This window comes from Myodes glareolus, chromosome 25 (assembly GCF_982192425.1).
Source record: "Myodes glareolus chromosome 25, mMyoGla1.1, whole genome shotgun sequence".
NCBI lineage: Eukaryota > Metazoa > Chordata > Mammalia > Rodentia > Cricetidae > Myodes > Myodes glareolus.
In genome coordinates this window covers 17,970,051-17,986,799 of record NC_142050.1, presented here as the reverse complement: position 1 = coordinate 17,986,799, position 16,749 = coordinate 17,970,051, and positions in this window count along the sequence as shown.

Genomic DNA, 16,749 nt, shown 5'->3' with positions numbered 1-16,749 from the left:
AATGCCTTGGTCCTGCTTCAAGGTGTTGTGTCAGACTTTGTCGTTTCTCCATGAGAAGCCTTACCCTCTCTAAGGAGTTGCAGGGAGTAAAGTGGGGGGAAGTTGGAGTGAGTGGGAGAAGGGAACAGAGCAGAAAATGCAATAGGTAAGTAAAATGAGAACTTATTATTTTAAAAATAAATATGGAGAAATATAAAATGTAGGTTCATAAAAAGTTCATTAAAAGGTTGTATTTATATTAGATGTGACATTAAAGTTGTGAAAACATGACACAAGATTAAGACTGATAAAATAATTATGTATCTATAAGGTAAATGGCTGTTTAAAGTCATAAGATACAGCTGGAGCTGGATCTTGGTAAACAGTTGCTTATAACTGACATTCACAGATATTGAAGACATTAGTGACATAAAATTACACATTGAATATGGACCACAGACCCTTGCTATAGTATACACAAATATTTGGTAGTATATAAATATGTTATAAACATAACATTGCTAAAGTAACTAAAGCCATCATTTGAATTTTTATTTAGACATCAAAGTATATTTGAGAAGAGATCTCTGAAATCAGAATATAGAATAAACTAGAGATATAAAGTTTATAGGAACCTTTTAAAACTATATTTCATGTATTCATTACACATGCCAAGATTTTAATGTGCTTAAGGGAATATTAATTTCTAGTAAAGCTGTTCATATTTGCTAGAAGGAACAAATCTTAGTTAAAATTAAATGGTATTACAGTAGTCAGAAAAGGGTAAATAAATTTTGGTGTGGTGAAACAGAATTGAAAATAGCATGTTAGATGTACATAAACTTTGCCACTTGAGAACACACAGCAAATTAAGTCATTATTATTTTTCAGGAGGCAAATATTTCTTGAAAACAATACTAAAATTTTAACATTTTCATCAACAGTTTTTAAAAGGTTATCTTGAAAAAATTGTGTCCAGAAATATTTTTATGTCACTGGACTTTGTTTCAGCTTTTTGTGACTGGAGTATTTTGCCTAAATATATACTTTTTGCACCACATGCATTCTGTATCCAAGGATGACAGAAGAGTACATTAGATTCACTGGAACTGAAGTTATATATGGTTGTGAGCCACCAAGTGGATGCTGGCAATGAAATCCATGTCCACCGGAAGAGTAGTCAGTCAGTGTAATCATCAATTCATTTTTCAGGTCCCACAAATATAGTTTACACAAACACCGTTAAAATTACTGTTTTGTAGCACTTCCTTACATAAATTGCTTTCTATCAATATTTGATGTAGGAGGCCCTTCTGTATTTGTGTTGCTTTCATTGGTTATTATAGAAACTGCCTTGGCCTAGCTGATAGGATGGAACTCAGGTAGAAGGGGAAGACAGAACAGAATTCTGGGAGGAAGAAAGCAGAGACAGACAGACGCCATGTTTTTCCTGCCTGAGACGGATGCTGGTTAAACTCATACGAGTAAGTCACAGTCAAGTGGCAATACACATTAATGGAGATGGGTTAAACTAATATGTGAGATTTAGCCAATAAGAAGCTAGATATAATGGGCCAGGCAGTAATTTAATTTATACAATTTCACTGTGGTTATTTCTGGGGTTAAGCTAGCCAGGTGGCAGGATGCAGTCTGCTTCTCCATACAATAAGAATGGTGCCCAACGTGGTTAACTAATACCATGTAAAACCTGAGAGGGCTTGAAAAGAAATTCTAGACACACAGAAAAAAAATAGCCTTTTATCTGTTTGTTGGTGGGCTGCAGCACAGAAATTTTTCTGACTCAGCAGCCGCAGGAGGAAAAAAGCCATGCCATTTTAAAACAAGGCTTTCTGGGCTGTGCCACTAGAGCAAACTCCAGCTATAAAGCATTTCAATGACATTTGTGGACCCCAGGTTTTTCTGTGCCCACTAGGATTGGAAGCAAACTCATTGAGACCATGCCTGTGACTCAGTGCTCCCTGCCTAGGCAGGTGGCAGGATCAGGATTACAAGGGGTGCACAAGCAGGAGAGCATGACAGATTTCTGACGCAATACACAGAGATGTTTCCAGGCTGTGCAGTGCTCTGCCTGGCAGATTTGGCTGTAACTCAGATAAAAATCTCATTCTCAGAGTTAGAGTGCTGAGTGTGGCTTCTACCTGGCAGCCCAAGAGCTAGCAAAAATGGTATGTCCACCATTTTGAAACTGGAGAGAGGTGTAGCCACCATCCAGTGCAGCCACAACCTAGCTGCTTAGCATGTTAAAAGCTCTTCAAGACAGTAGATAATTAAGGACAATGCAATAAGACAGATTCAGATTTAAAAGACCTCTAAATGGGTCCCAGTGTTAGATAAAACATGTAGGTTTGGAAGAGAAAAGATAAAGAGTATACTGAGTCATAATATAAAGTTTATGCTTTTTTGAAAAAAAGGGTAAAGTCTTTAAAGAGACAGAGCACAGATAGTCATAGATTTAAAAAAGTAAAGAAAAATAAGCCACCTAAAAATTTAAAATTCACAGATAGTCTGCATTATGTATATTATTGTGTTTTCTTTAAATTTTTTGACTGTAAAGTAGGTAAGTACAGAAAGGCATTTCATTGTATGGTCTGCTAAACTAATCCAGCATGTATATAATAAAAGTATCTTGACTTCAGAATTTGGGTCTAAGGATATGTTGCTTTGGAAAAGATGTTCTCTTTTTGTTTTCAGAGAACATGAGATCCTGTGGATTGTTTCTAGACCAATATGGTATTATAGACCACACCCTCCTGAAAGGTTGCCATAAACACACATAAAATTACATCACCCAACTGGTAACTGAGATGAACTTAGCACACAGAATATACCATGAAAGATCTGATTAACTGTGGCCTCATACAGCATGAAGCAGTTTGGAGAGAAAAAGCAAATATTGTTTATAAATGTTCTTTAACATTTAAAGGGGAATATGATAAAGATATGAGTAATTTGCATTGGTATGGATTTGGCTTTGTTGATATAAATTTAAGGTCAATGTTGTTATATGTATATGTATTCCTGATCTTGATTAAGGTATTGTGATTGTGTAGTTCACTTAAAATGTAATGTTTAATTAGGAAATATAGGTTGTTAAAGGATAATAATTAATAATAGTCAAGCTTGTAGTCATGTTAGTTAGATTTTCTAGATATATAGAGATATATTTCAGCTAAATAGGCTTTATTCATATTTTTCAAAGACTACAGAATATGACATTTAAAATGTTTTAATAACTTAGGGCTTTTCATGACAATGAGCCACATCTGCTCCTGACAGTACCAATCTACTTCAAGAGGAAAATGGGCATTGAAAAGGCTCCTTATGGAATTGGTTAGCCATTTGGCCAAGAAACTGCCTGGACTGTTGTATAAACTGGACATAAAGAATCCACAGAGAGAGGACTGCTGAACTTGCCTAAAGGTGAGACGATTCTTTGGGATTCCTGATTCATGAAAGAGTCTGTGAGACATTCTGCAGGATACAGAAGAAAGTAACTGAACTGTCTTTAAAATTTCCTGCTTCATGGAAAAGTCTCCTGGATACTATGGGCCTGTAGGCTGAAGATGGATGGCCCAATGATACAGAAAAATTTTGGGTGACTGTCCAGGAAGTGAGATGTCTCTGTCATTTCTAGAGTTTGGAAGTTGCTTTCTTCTTGTTTATGTATGTAATATTATACCCTTCTGGTATATTTGATGGTGTTGGAGAATAGATTGATAGTTATAGTTTTCATTTGTTATGATAAAAGATAAAAATAGATCTAAATATTGTAATTGTAATTCTTGCTTGATACCTGTTACATGTAATTTTGCTATGTTAAAAATTTCCTTTAAACAAAACAGGGGAAATTTGTAGGAGGCCCTTCTGTATTTGTGTTGCTTTCATTTGTTATTAAAGAAACTGCCTTAGCCTAGTTGATAGGGCAGAACTCAGATAGGTGGAAAAAAAGAACTGAATGCTGGAAGGAGGAAGGAGGACAGGGAGAGCTCTCATGAAGTCGCCAGGTCAGATATGCCATGAATCTCCTACCTGAGATGGTCGTAGTTTAGAATCTTGCCAGTAAGTCACAGTTACGTGGTGATACACAGATTTAATAGAAATGTGTTAATCAAGATGTGAGATTTAGCCAATAAGAGGCTAGAGCTAACAGGCCAGTAAGTAATTTAATTAATACAATTTCTGCATGATTATTGCGGGGTTAAGCTAGCTGAGTAGCTGGATGTGGCTTGCTCCTCCCTACTACAAATAATGAAGTCTAAGAGATCAGTCCACACAAAACCCAAAGTGCAAGGAGCTCTCTAATTCATTTATGCACATGATGTGCCTTATCCTTATCATAATCTGGTGATATTACACACAGCTACCATAACACTTAAACTTGTAGGATGCATCACAATCAGATAAAGAGCTCCAACTAGCTTTTGTCTCCTGAGTCCTGGGAAGACCAGCTAGCCCTGTTGCCCTGCTGAACAGTTCTTCCCAGAGAGGTGAGTGGGTGCTAGCCTGGGCAGCCTGCCTGCCTGTCTGGAAAGGGAGCACAGCCCTCCCCGCCTCAGCTTCTGCGGCAGGGTCTTCGGTGTTCCAAGGGACCCCTCCCCTCCCCCCACTGCTGCGGGCCCTTTGTCTCCTGAGTCCTGGGAAGACCAGCTAGCCCTGTTGCCCTGCTGAGCAGTTCTTCCCAGAGAGGTGAGTGGGTGCTCACCACTGCCCAGGAAGAGAGCACAGCCCCCCCCAGCATCTGCAGCAGGGTCTTTGGTGTTCCAAGGGACCCCTCCCCTCCCCCCACTGCTGCAGGCCCTTTGTCTCCTGAGTCCTGGGAAGACCAGCTAGCCCTGTTGCCCTGCTGAGCAGTTCTTCCCAGAGAGGGCTGAGGAGCTCTATCCAGAGAGTGCTGTGAAGTCCTACCCAGAGAGTGCTGAGGAGTTCTATCCAGAAAGTGCTGAGGAGTTTCATCCAGAGTGGAAGAGATGGGCAGGCGCCAATGCAAGAATTCCTCCAACAACCTGAAAGGCAACATGACACCGCCAGAATCCAGGGAGCTCGAAACTAGAAGAATTGAACACCCTACGCCAGAAGAAATAGAAGAAATTGACTCTAAGCGCTTCTTTATGAAAATAATAGAGGAAATTAAACAGGAGGTGAAAATCTGCCGTAAAGAAATGGAAGATAAGTATAACAAAAAAATTGAGGAAATGAGTAAAGAAATGGAAGAGAAATATACCAAAAAGTTTGAAGAAATGAGTAAATCCATAAATGAAATTCTGGGAAACCAAGAAAAAACAATCAAACAGGTAATAGAAACAGTTCAAGATTTGAAAACTGAAATGGAGTCAATGAAGAAATCACAAACCGAGGGCCGGCTGGCTATGGAAAATCTGGGTAAACGAACAGAGACTTCAGAAACAAGCTTAACCAATAGAATACAAGAGATAGAAGAAAGAATCTCAGACTCTGAGGACACCATAGAGAAATTAAACACTCTGTCCAAAGAAAACAGCAAATCCAACAAATTCTCATCACAAAACATTCAGGAACTCTGGGACACAATAAAAAAACCAAATCTAAGAATAATAGGAGTAGAAGAAGGAGAAGAATTGCATTTCAAAGGTCCAGAAAATATACTCAACAAAATTATAGAAGAAAACTTTCCCATCCTAAAGAACGATATTCCTATGAAGGTTCAAGAAGCATACAGAACACTGAATAGACTGGATCAGAAAAAAACATCCCCTCGTCATATAGTAATCAAAACACAAAGCATTCAGACTAAAGAAAGGATATTGAAAGCTGCAAAGGAAAAAGGTCAAGTAACTTATAAAGGTAAACCTATCAGACTTACACCAGACTTCTCTATGGAAACCATGAAAGCCAGAAGGTCCTGGATAGAGGTACTGCAGAAACTAAGAGACAATGGATGCAAACCCAGACTACTTTACCCAGCCAAGCTATTGTTCACTATCAACGGAGAAAACAAAATATTCCAGGATAAAAACAAGTTTAAACAATACGTAGCTACTAATCCAGCCTTACAGAGAATACTAGAAGGAAAATCACAACCCAAGGAATCCAACATTCCCAACACTGCCTACATTAACTCAGACATTTAGCGACCCTCCACAAGCACAACTCAAAGAAGGAAAACACATACACGCTACTACCCAAAAAAATGACCGGAGTCATCGATCACTGGTCATTAATATCACTTAATATCAATGGTCTCAACTCACCTATAAAGAGGCACAGACTTAGAGATTGGATACGAAAACAGGATCCAACATCCTGCTGTCTACAAGAAACACACCTCAACCACAAAGACAGACACCTACTCAGAGTAAAGGGTTGGGAAAAGGTTTTCCAAGCAAATGGACCTAAGAAACAAGCGGGTGTGGCCATTCTAATATCTAACAAAATCGACTTCAAACTAAAATCAATCAGAAGAGATGGAGATGGACATTTCATACTCATAACAGGAACAATTCATCAGGAAGAAGTCTCAATCTTGAATATCTATGCCCCTAATATAAAGGCACCCACATATGTAAAAGAAACTCTTCTAGAACTCAAGGCAGTCATCAAACCACACACACTAATAGTAGGAGACTTCAACACTCCTCTCTCACCAATGGACAGGTCAATCAGACAGAAACCTAACAGAGAAATAAGAGATTTACTGGAGGTACTGAATCAAATGGACTTAACAGACATCTATAGAACACTCCACCCAAATAGGAAAGAGTATACCTTCTTCTCTGCAGCTCATGGAACCTTCTCGAAAATTGACCACATACTTGGTAACAAAGCAAACTTCCACAGATACAAAAAAATATTAGTGACCACCTGTGTCTTGTCAGATCACCATGGATTAAAATTAGAATTCAACAACAATGGTACCCCCATGAAGCCAACAAACTCATGGAAGTTGAACAGTCAACTACTAAATCACCCCTGGGTCAAGGAAGAAATAAAGAAAGAAATTAAAGTCTTCCTTGAATATAATGAAAACAAAGACACAACGTATTCAAACCTATGGGACACAATGAAAGCAGTGCTAAGAGGAAAGTTCATAGCACTAAGTGCCCACCTAAAGAAAACAGAGAAAGCACACATTGGAGACTTAACAACACACTTGAAAGCTCTAGAAAAAAAAGAAGCTGATTTACCCAGGAGGAGTAGAAGACTGGAAATAATCAAACTGAGGCCTGAAATCAACAAAATAGAAACACAGAAAACAATTCAAAGAATCAATGAAGCAAAAAGCTGGTTCTTGGAGAAAATTAACAAGATTGACAAACCCCTATCCAAACTAATCAAACGGCAGAGAGAGAACTTGCAAATTAATAGGATCAGAAATGAAAAGGGGACATAACCACAGACACAGAGGAAATACAGAGAATCATTAGATCTTACTACGAAAGTTTATATGCCACAAAGTTGGAAAATGTAAAAGAAATGGACATTTTTTTAGATAAGTACCATATACCAAAGTTGAACCAAGACCAGGTGAACAATCTAAATAGACCTGTTAGTCGTGAAGAACTAGAAGCTGTTATCAAAAATCTCCCTACCAAAAAAAGCCCAGGACCAGATGGTTTCAATGCAGAATTCTACCAGAACTTCCAGGAAGAGCTAATACCTATACTCCTTAATGTATTCCACAATATAGAAAAAGAAAAGTCACTGCCAAACTCCTTTTATGAAGCTACAGTCACCCTAATACCAAAACCACACAAAGACACAACCAAGAAAGAGAATTACAGGCCAATCTCACTCATGAACATCGATGCGAAAATTCTCAATAAAATACTGGCAAACCAAATCCAAGAACACATTAGAAAAATCATCCATTATGATCAAGTAGGCTTCATCCCAGAGATGCAGGGATGGTTCAACATACGCAAATCTATCAATGTAATCCATCATATAAATAAACGGAAAGAAAAAAATCATATGATCATTTCATTGGATGCTGAAAAAGCGTTTGACAAAATTCAACACCCTTTTATGATAAAGGTGTTGGAGAGACTGGGGATACAAGGATCATACCTAAATATAATAAAAGCAATATACAGCAAGCCGACAGCTAACATCAAATTGAATGGAGAGAAACTCAAAGCCTTTCCACTAAAATCAGGAACACGACAAGGCTGTCCACTCTCTCCATACCTCTTCAATATAGTGCTTGAAGTTCTAGCAATAGCAATAAGACAACATAAGGGGATCAAGGGGATTCGAATTGGAAAGGATGAAGTGAAACTTTCGTTATTTGCAGACGATATGATAGTGTACATAAGCGACCCCAAAAACTCTACCAAAGAACTCCTACAGCTGATAAACACCTTTAGTAACGTGGCAGGATACAAGATCAACTCCAAAAAATCAGTGGCACTCCTATACACAAAGGATAAAGAAACGGAGAGGGAAATCAGAGAAACATCACCTTTCACGATAGCCACAAACACCATAAAATATCTTGGGGTTACTCTAACCAAGGATGTGAAAGACCTATTTGACAAGAACTTTAAGCCTTTGAAAAGAGAAATTGAGGAGGATACCAGAAAATGGAAAGACCTCCCCTGCTCTTGGATTGGGAGAATCAACATAGTAAAAATGGCAATTCTACCAAAAGCAATCTACAGATTCAATGCAATCCCCATCAAAATCCCATCAAACTTCTTCACAGACCTTGAGAGAACAATAATTAAGTTTATATGGAAAAACAAAAAACCCAGGATAGCCAAAACAATCTTATACAATAAAGGAACTTCTGGAGGCATTACTATCCCTGACTTCAAACTCTATTACAGAGCTACAGTATTGAAAACAGCTTGGTATTGGCATAAGAACAGAGAAGTCGACCTATGGAATCGAATAGAAGACCCAGATACTAACCCTCAAACCTACGAACACCTAATTTTTGACAAGGGAGCTAAAGGTATACAATGGAAGAAGGAAAGCGTCTTTAACAAATGGTGCTGGCATAACTGGATGTCAACCTGTAGAAGAATGAAAATAGATCCATATCTATCACCTTGCACAAAACTCAAGTCCAAATGGATTAAAGACATCAACATCAATCTGTCCACTTTGAACCTGATAGAAGAGAAAGTGGGAAGTAGTCTACAAGATATAGGCACAGGAGGCCACTTCCTAAGTAGGACCCCAGCAGCACAGACAATAAGAGAAACAATGAATAAATGGGACCTGCTGAAACTGAGAAGCTTCTGTAAAGCAAAGGACACTGTCAGTAAGACAAAAAGGCTGCCTTCTGACTGGGAGAAGGTCTTCACCAACCCCTCATCAGACAAAGGTCTGATCTCCAGAATATACAAAGAACTCAAGAAACTAGACACTAAAACTCTAATTAACCCAATTAAAAAATGGGGTACTGATCTGAACAGAGAATTCACAACAGATGAACTTCGAATGGCCAGAAGACACTTAAGGTCATGCTCAACCTCCTTAGCGATCAGGGAAATGCAAATCAAAACCACTTTGAGATACCATCTTACACCTGTCAGAATAGCTAAAGTTAAAAACACCAATGATAACCTATGCTGGAGGGGATGTGGAATGAGGGGAATACTCATTCATTGTTGGTGGGAATGCAAACTTGTGCAGCCACTTTGGAAATCAGTGTGGAGGTTTCTCAGGAAACTGGGAGTCAACCTCCCTCAGGACCCAGCAATTCCTCTCTTGGGAATATACCCTAGAGATGCCCAAACATACTACAAAAGCGTTTGTTCAACTATGTTCATAGCAGCACTATTTGTAATAGCCAGAACCTGGAAACAGCCTAGGTGCCCCTCAATAGAAGAATGGTTAAAAAAGGTGTGGAACATATACACATTAGAGTTTTACTCAGCGGTAAAAAATAATGACATCTTGAATTTTGCATGCAAATGGATGGAAATAGAAAACGCTTTACTGAGTGAGGTAAGCCAGACCCAAAAAGAGGAACTCGGTATGTATTCACTCATAAGTGGATTCTAACCATAATTAAAGGTTTTTGAGCCTATTATTCGTGATCCTAGAGAAGCTAAATAAGAAGACGAACCTGATGAAGATTATTTACCTATCCGCCAGGAGGTAGGAAATAGTCAAGAGTCCCAGGTAACCTTGGGTGCATGGGGGGGAGTGGGAGGGTTGATGGAAGGGGAGAGGGTTAGAGAGAAGGGAGTAGGGGAGGAATGGAGAAAGCTCGGTTGACCGGGATGGGGGGAAGGGAGGAAGGATGAATGTGGGATCAGGGAAGAATATATTTCAACTAAGGGAGTCATATTAGAGTTTACAGGAAACTTGATTATATATGGGATCCCAGGTCCAAGGAGAGATCCCCAGATTGTTCTCTGGACAGAGGAGGGGGTGCCTGAACCGGCCTTGGCCCGTGACCATACTGATGAATATTTTGCTTATCACCATAGATCCCTCATCTGGCGTTGGATGACGATACAGATGGAGGCCCGCGTTGGAGCACCGAACTGAGCCCCCCAAGATCCAAACGAGGAGCAAAAGGAGGAAGAAAATGACGAAGGACTGCGAGGGATACTATCACCCACTGATACAAGGGGTCGGATCTAATGAGAGTTTACCAAGGCCAGATGGACCGTGACTGAACGAGCATGTGATCCAACCAGATTCTCTGAATGTGGCCGGATTTTCTGAATGTGGCTGGCCTGCAGTCTTTCCGAGAAGCCATTGACAATGACACTGGGACTGGTTTCCTCTGCATATACTGGATTTTTGGGATCCAGTCTGTTTGGATGCTCACCTTCCTGGACCTGGAGTGAGGGGGGAGGAACTTGGACTTCCCACAGGGCAGGAGACCCTGACTTCCCTAGGGGACAAAGAGGGAGGAGGAAAGGGAGGGGGGGAGTGGGAGGGCGTTGGGAGGAGGGGCGTAAATGGAAACTTTTTATAATTTAATAAAATTACAAAAAAAAAAAGAGCTCCAACTATGGTTCACTGCATCCCTTCATGTTTAAGGTATCTACAAATAACTTGCAAAATACAAAAGTTCCTGCTACCTGCAGGCTTTTCAGATATAATAACATTTGAAATGTGACAAGTGAGTTAGTTAAATAAATAAATAAGTGAGAATGGAGACATAAAGTAGTAAGACAAGAGTGAGGACTTTTTAATTGTCACATCTAAAGCTGGCAACCAGCATTTGCACCACCACATAATGGGAAGAGGTGATTAATAACACTATCATATAAATCTACTTTGAGGACTCATATGAGCTAAGACTTAACATTATATTTCTGCAAATGTCCCACATATGCTGTGCTCCTTTCCTATTTATGACAAAACGTACCTAGACAGAGACATCACTCCCTTGGGAACAAACTCAGAACCTAAGCACATCTCTGTCATCAGAAAATTATAAATCTTCACCAATTTTGTCTTTTACAATGTAAAATCATTCTAATGAGAATTAGATTGATTTTATGAGGTGAATTAGGCAAACTTTGGATGGTAAAGCATTTTATGTATTTTCAATGAGCACATGATAGAGCATACAGAGATCCAGAAGCACTTTGACATTTATCTGGCGACATGAAGTATTTAGTTAGACTTGCTAATCAAATACTAAAATTATTTAAAACATTTTACCTTTCATTTATTTATTATGAGGTGGGGTTTATTTTGTTTGACTTGGTATTCCTATTCATTTATTCTGAGAAATATCCTCTTTAATTTTTATATACAGGTTTAACTTAAGTTAAAAACAAAGCCATTATCATTAAGTTGTTATGAATGGAAGTGTTCTGTCTACTTTCAGTTTTCTATGCTGTTCTATTTACTCTTCAAGTATTTTTTTCTAAATGTTAATCTAAAACAACAGAAAATCATAAGAAAAAAACCTGTGGGGTATGAGGGTTTAATAAAAAAGCCAGGAAAGACTGTAGAGAAAGGCAGGCACAATTAGATCTTCAGGTATACACATAGTACAATATAAAGCAATGTGGCATCAAATGTCAATGTCAGGAAGACATCAGCATCAGAGTGACTCAGGAGGCATGAGGTGCCAGAATGAGTTACAAGTGGCCTTGCTAGAAACAGAGACAGGTTCTCCTGGCAGATCCTAAAATACTAATTTTTTTAAACAGCTCTCAAGTATATCAGCATAGAAGGGACATCTGGTCACTGAGTATTTTATCAGAGTTGTGCATAAGGGGAATAACAAAGCAAAAGAATCCTATGTGTGAGGGACAGATACATAATTACAATGTAAATAAAATGCTCATTCCTATAAAGGTACATTAAAACACCAGCTTCATATACCTTAGCTAATGTCACCTTTAGATATTTAATTTAAATTACATATTAATTTATATTCTATTTGTATAATAGAATAACCTCATATAATGCTACATTATAATACAATGTTTTATGAAATAACTAACCTCTGTAATAATGACAGTACATGACCATTAGCCTAGTCAAGAGAAATGTTAAATTATTATTTTCCAAATAGGAGGAACAGTGAACAATATATTTCCCTCATAAAATTATCCTATAAGACCTTAAGCAAGAGGATATCGAGGACAAGTATGCTTTCACATGTTACTTCATTTCCTTTATCTATTTGTAATTTTATTCATAAAATTGTACTTGGAATATAATGATGAATTTGTTTCTTCAATATACTTCACTGAGAAAGAGTTTAATATATCTTGGTGTCAATTTTGTTTTTAAATGTGAATATTTTTGATCATTATGTACATAACATCATCAATCATTTTAATAGTGAAAAGAAAAATTACAAATTTGGTAAAAAATCATAGTTTTCAAGGAATGTTCTTTTCCTCTAGTCCTTCACTATCTCCTTCGCATATAGTCCCTCATCTCTCTCTCTCCATCTGTAGAAGCTGAAGTAACAGAACTATGATATTCAAAGTTTAAAGATCCCAGAGAGAATAAAATGTGGATATGTTAGTTGAAAATTTGCAATTACAATAATATTCTGGGCACAGAATTAATGGTAAAGCTCAAACTTTCTAGTTAACAGTGGTAACACTGAAGAAGTAGAGCATATTGTTAGAACTGTATACAATCTACTGGGATTGGAAGGTGAAAATGAAAATTTCAAGAACAAAAATGCTAAAGTCAGAAAAGTTGTTGATCCAGATATATTATCATTTTCACTTCATGGCAAATTCTGATGATACTTTGTTTAGAAGGTTTAAAAACTGCATGAATATTCAATTAATCATATTAGATAGTTTCTGATCCTATATTATCTGCCATGTCCTCTAGCACAAGGTAATGCAGAAATTAATCAATTATTAATTGAAAGTGTTCTTAAGGCCTCAGAATTTTATAAGAAACATCATGTCAATAGCAAAGGTTTAAAGTGTTTTCTATTCTGTGGCAACAAGCTAAGGAGATTATAAAGAGACATCCTACTTACTCTTTTGTAAAAGCAGCAGCAGGTCACTTCTTGCCGTCTGCCCTGCTTGCTTTACCCGAAATAATTACATGGAAACTGTATTCTTTTAAACACTGCTTGGCCCATTAGTTTCAGCTTCTTATTGGTTAACTCTCACATCTTGATTAACCCATTTCTAATAAACCCATGATGTGGTGGATTACTAGGAAGGATCTTAACCTGCATCCATCTTGGAGAGGAGAGCTATAGCATCTGCCTCACTGCCTTCTTCCTCCCAGCATTCTGTTCTGTCTTCCCCGCCTACCTTTGTTCTGACCTGTCAGGCCAAGCAGTTTCTTTATTAATTAACCAGTGTAAGCAACACATAGAAACAAGGCTCACCTACATCATTTCCCCTTTTTCTGTTTAAACAAAAAGGAAGGTTTTAACTTTAACATAGTAAAATTACATATAGCAAAACAGTTATGAAGCAAGAATTACAGTTACAATATTTATATCTATTTTATCTTTTATCATAACTAAGGAAAACTATAACTATCTATCCATTCTTTAAATCCATCAAAGACTCCAGAAAGATATAATATTACCTAAGCAAACAAGAAATAAGCAACTTCCAAACTCTAGAAATGACAGAGACATCTCACTTCCTGGACAGTCACCCAAAGTTCCTCTGTACCATGGGGGCATCCATCTTCAGCCCAAAGGCCCATAGTATCCAGCCGACATTTCCATGAAGCAGGAAGATTAAAAGACAGTTTAGTCACTATCTGCTGTGTTCTGCAGAATATCTCACAGACTCTTTCATGAATCAGGAACCCCAAAAGATCATCTCACCCTTAGGCAAGTTCAGCAGTCATTTCTGCGAGTTCTTTGTTTTCAGTTTATGCATCAGTCCAGGCAAGAGCAGTTTCTTGCCCAAATGGCTATCAAACTCCATAAGGAGCCTCTTCGATGCCCATCTTCCTCTTGAAGTAGATTGGTGCTGCCAGGAGCAGACATGTCTCATTGTCATGAAAAACCCTAAGTTATTAAAACATTAAATGCCCTATTTTGTAGTCTTTGAAAGATATGAAGAATGCCTATCTAACTGAAATATATCTCTATATATCTAGAAAATCTAAGTAATATGACTACAAGCCTGATTATTATCGATGATTATCCATTAACAACCTATATTTTCTAATTATGCATTACATTTTTAAAATGAACTAAACAATCACAATAACTTAATCAAGATTAGAAACATGCATATACATATAACAAAATTGACCTTAAAATCCATACCATTGCAAATTATTCATATTTATGTCATATCCCCCTTTAAATGTAAAAGAACATTTATAAACAATATTTGGGAATATGGGCGCAGTTATTTCTCTTCAAACTGCTTCATGTTGAATCAGGGCTCTGTGATTTAGATCTTTCACTGTCAAACCTGTGTGCTAGGTTCATCTCAGTTGGCAGTTGAATGAAGAAATTTTTTGAGGGTGTTTATAGCAACCTTTCAGGAGGGTGTGGTCTATTATACCATATTGGGATAGAAGCAATCCACAGGGTCTTATCCTCTGTGAAAACAAAAGAGGAATTTCTTTTCCAAAGTATCATATCCTTAGATCCAAATCCTGAAGTAAAAATACCTTTAGAACATGTATGTTGGATCAGCTTAGCAGCCCACACAATGAAATATCTCTCTGTATTTAGCTCCTTTACAGTCAAAAAATTCATAGAAAGCATAATATACAGGATCCAAACTCTCTGTGAATACAGTTTCCGTGTAATTATTTCGGGTAAAGCTAGCCGGGCGACGCGAAGTGGCCCGCTGCTCCTTTTACAGATTGGCACCCAACTTGGTTCTGTTCTTGGATATACAGGAAATACACATCTTCAAAAATTCAAGAGACCCTGGATGTTTGAAATCTGACAGAAGAAAAAATATCTACCCAATAAGAATCATCAAGTAAAATGAATATGACTGGTAAGGATGGTTAATCAAAACATATACATTTAAATATATATATATATATTATATGTATGTATTATGTATTTATGAATATATAGAACTGGCTTTGGAGTTGGACAGTGATTCTGTCCTTCTTTAAATATAAGCATGTTGTTAAAAGAAAAATTCAGAGTTTCTGTCTCATATCAAGAGCATTCTGGTATGGGACAGAAAGAAGAAAGAATTTGGAAAAAAATACTTTCTCTCATACCTATTTTGTCTCTATCATACTTTTCATTGAATATAGATGTCTATATGTCTATATAAATAATGTTTAAGTTTTCCACAATGAACAATGAATCTTTCTGCAGTAATCTTTAAAGTTTCCAAGAAGAAGATGGGGCCCTACAACAACAACTCCACCTGATTAATATGGCATCATAATACTGATAGTGAAACTATAAGACCAGTTTTGTGTGCCAGGTGCTCAAGATGGCTCCAACTTGGTTAGCTGAACCACAACTTTTTCTCAATGTTCTGGCCAGACCTCCAAATAGGAACCTCAGAGAAAGCATACCAAATACTCAGAGACTATTTGCAACTATACTAGGCAGTAATCTTGAGACTTAACCATCATTTTACTTCCATAAGACCCAATAGAAAGAACATCACCCCCCATGACAGCTGGAAGTAATTCTAAATGACAACGTCCCCTCTTCCAAAAAGTTTATCCTGAATATTAAGTGCATCATTTAGGGATTGAAAGTAATTGTGATAGGATTGGAGATTGGGAAAAAATATGTAAATTCAGGGACCTCTTTGAACAAAAAGAGGAAATTGGATGTGGATGGGATAATAGATTAGTGTGAGTTTACTCACAACAATAATAATAGTGAGTATTAGAATGAATACTTGTGAGTTATTATTTACAGGCAACTTATATTGGTATGGATTCTTGTATATTTATACAAGCTTAAATTATATTGAATATGTTCTTATTTTCATCTACAATATTTGTCTACTTAGGCAAAGTTATTTTTTCATATTGTATCCATGCATACTTCTACCTCTGTTTAAGACATTTTGTATACTGACACAATTTTAGAATATATTTATCATATTGCACTAGACATTTCACCTCTGATCAAGATACTTATACATTGTTTACATTTTGTGGTCATTGTTCTAATTTGTTGCACAGTGCTTAAAAGTTATTTAATATTCTAATATGAAGTTTTAGTTTTTAAGTAAATAAGTATTAAAAATTATTTGTCAATAGTCATCCATATTTGTCATACTTGCAATTAGACTAATTAGGTTTTTTCATATACATAGAGATTGTATTCTGCATAGATCTGTAATCTTCAACTTCTTCAAAGAACTATAGTATATGGAATTTAAATAACTTAGGTTACTG